General features: G+C 44.8%; 1 pseudogene; it reads right to left on the bottom strand.

Annotated features, from left to right (window-relative positions):
- Positions 1-2177: 2177 nt before the first annotated feature.
- LOC124729151 lies at positions 2178-2295 on the bottom strand (annotated as a pseudogene).
- Between the last annotated feature and the right edge of the window lie 879 nt (positions 2296-3174).

Here is a 3174-nt window from a genome sequence, read left to right as displayed (position 1 = left end):
CCGCAATGGTCAGACAAATTCTCATGGAGTTTTATCTATCCCTCCTGCCTTATTTGATCGTAAGTCCTCCAAAGCTTTCGTAAGTTTTGATTCTAATACTGGACTCCTATCTCTTCTATACCGACTCCTGTTTCTTCTTCTATCACATCAGACAAATTTTACTCCTCGTAGAGGAGAATTCTTGTCGCACTCTTTAACGATACCACCTTTACTTTTCCTTTCGTCGAAAGTTGTTTTGACTTTCTTCTATGCCGAGTCAGTCCTACCGACAATCATTCCTTTTTCGATGTTTCATGCAGCCATTTTGTCTCAGCTTCCCTGAACTTCCTATTTGTTAATTTGTCAGCGACTTGTATTTCTGTATTCCTGAATATCCCTGAACATTTATGTAGTTCCTTCTTTTATCGATTGACTGAAGTATTTCTTGTGTTGCCAATGGTTTCTTCGCAGTTACCTTCTTTGTACCTACGCTTATCTTTTCAGTTTCTGTGACTGCCCTTTTTACAGATGTCCATTCCCCTTTAGCTGTACTGGCTATTGAGCTATCCGCTAATGCTGTAGTTATAGCCTTAGCGAACTTAAAGCGTATCGCATCAGTCCTTAGTACTTCTGTACTCCACTTCTTTGCACTGATTCTTCCTGACTAATCTCTTAAACTTCAGCCTATGCATCACCACTACTACATTGCCATCTGGATCTATACCTGCTCCTGGCTACGCCTTACAATCCACTATCTGATTTCGGAACCTCTGTCTGACCATGATGTATGTGACTGAAATATTCCCGTATCACCCGGCCTGTTCCAAGTATACCTCATCCTCTTGTGATTCTTGAATTGACTATTCGCTATTACTAGCTGAAATTTATTACGGAATTCTATTAGTCTTTCTCCTCTCTCATTTATGGTATTAAGTTCATATTCTCCTGTAACCTTTTCTTTTACTCCTTCCCTTGCAACTGCATTCCAGTCCCCCATGATTTCCAGATTTTCATCTCCCTTTACGTACTGTATTACCCTTTCGATAACCTCATACGCTTTATCCATCTCTTCATCTTGTGACTTCGGTAGGTTTGCTGTTGCGTAACACCCCACCCGTTGCTTGTCCGACTTTTGCGTGAGTTCGCCCCTGGCAAACAACTTACAGAGAAACTGGGAGTGGAACTGAACTCAAAAATGGATAACGCTAGATTTAAATGTGGCCCTGTCACCCCTAATTAATCTGCGGTGGTAGTGTTGACGATAAATCACACCTATTTTTACTTCCAAACATGAACGATCACGAACACTTAGGGTGTTCAATGACATCCAGCACATACACAAAAATAAAATAAAGCAAAAGTGTGAATTCAGGATCAACCAGTGAAAGTAAAGGCTCTACTGAATCACCATAATTTTATTATAATTTTCATATCAATGCTGAATATAACACAATGAACAATTTACAAATTATACTCCTAACTGGCATTGGCAGTAACTATGTTAAAATCGGTCCAAAACGCGATCTCTTATAACATATATACGAAGATCTACTACACTTCTAAGTACTGTGATACCGCTGTGGAAACAGCTATTGCAATTGATCCAACTATTTAACATTACTCCTAACACAGGTGGAAGCGAGAGCTATCTCACCGTAATGTTCCTGTTGTAGCGGCGGTCTCCGACGGCGACAGCGCGGTCGGCATGTGGCGTCTCGGAAAGTACAATCCTACAGTATTCGAACACCAGACTGCTGTCTGTAAACTTCTGTAATTGCGACAATGTTTCCGTCAGCAATGAGCTGGCGCAGCTAACGTCATCTCAGAACGAAAGACCAAGAGGGGAGACGAGTTGGCTAACGTCCTCTCAGTACTAGAGCCCAGAACGGAAGACACGCCCGAGCGTCCAGCAAGATCGCTCTTCACCTTTGTTTTCCCACCTCAACTTTTACCGACCGAATCACATCACTAACTTAACTTAACAACTTAACTCCTCCCGAACAGGCCATGAAGGCCCAACGGTACCGACAGACCGCCGTGTCATCCTCAGCCCACAGGCGTCACTGAATGCGGATATGGAGGGGCATGTGGTCAGCACACCGCTCTCCCGGCCGTATGTCAGTTTCCGCGACCGGAGCCGCTACTTCTCAATCAAGTAGCTCCTCAGTTTGTCTCACAAGGGCTGAGTGCACCCCGCTTGCCAACAGCGCTCGGCAGACCGGATGGTCACCCATCCAAGTGCTAGCCGAGTCCGACAGCGCTCAACTTCGGTGATCTGACGGGAACCGGTGTTACCACTGCGGCAAGGCCGACGGCAAATCACATCACTAGAAGCTCCCAAAATACCCTGTTTGCCAATCCCAACCAATGTACGGCCTGGGAATAGAACTCTTTTCCACAATTCTTTTATTTCTACAAAATTTCACAAGCAAACGCCGCCCTCGTCGGCTGGGAAGAACCACAGCTGTGGACAATAACACGTTTACTGGAAGTTTTCCCCCAAGAGACCACCCGAGAATCCCCGGTGTAGCGAACACAGATTCTTGCATTGAAAGTATGTTAGTTGAAAGTTTGTTATTCGGAACTCCTGGCCTGCCTCACTTGAGTTACTCGAAGGCGTAAAATTAGTGGGACATAGGAGAGAGCATGCACAGGAAAGCCTGTCCAGCTATCCACTGCTCAGTTTTGGTAAACACTTGAATCCCTGCAGCCGCACGTCCCTCAGAGGTTGGCGGCTGCTGTGGCCTCTCTAAACGGATTAAAGAAATCCCCCAGTTCACCATTCATACCGTCAGGCTGTGGCCTTCGGCGGCTAGGCGGGGACGTAGCCGAGCTCTGTCTCGTCTACGACCTTTCCGTAAAGTCTTATAATTACAAAATCGCGGAATTCTCGCGTGCCGATGCGTTTCCACATAGATTTCCTACACCGTAATTTAGAGTATTACTCCAACAAAACCTAAAGTGTCACGATAAATGGACTCATGTAAGGTACAAGGCCGTTGCCACCTTACAGTTGATTCTGTTAACAACAACATTTCTCTCACTTAATAGTTCACAGTAACAAACTCTCTAACCTTCCCTCCTGTTCATAACGAATCTTACGCCCATTATACCATTTTATGCTGCTGTTGATATTCACCTACACTCTGCTGACGAGAAATCCTTGTCTTCTTTCCATTTCACTTCACTGACCCT

Source organism: Schistocerca piceifrons, chromosome 1, assembly GCF_021461385.2.
Source record: "Schistocerca piceifrons isolate TAMUIC-IGC-003096 chromosome 1, iqSchPice1.1, whole genome shotgun sequence".
Lineage (NCBI taxonomy): Eukaryota > Metazoa > Arthropoda > Insecta > Orthoptera > Acrididae > Schistocerca > Schistocerca piceifrons.
Note: the sequence above shows the minus strand (reverse complement) of the source record. Positions and strands in the feature narration are given on the sequence as shown.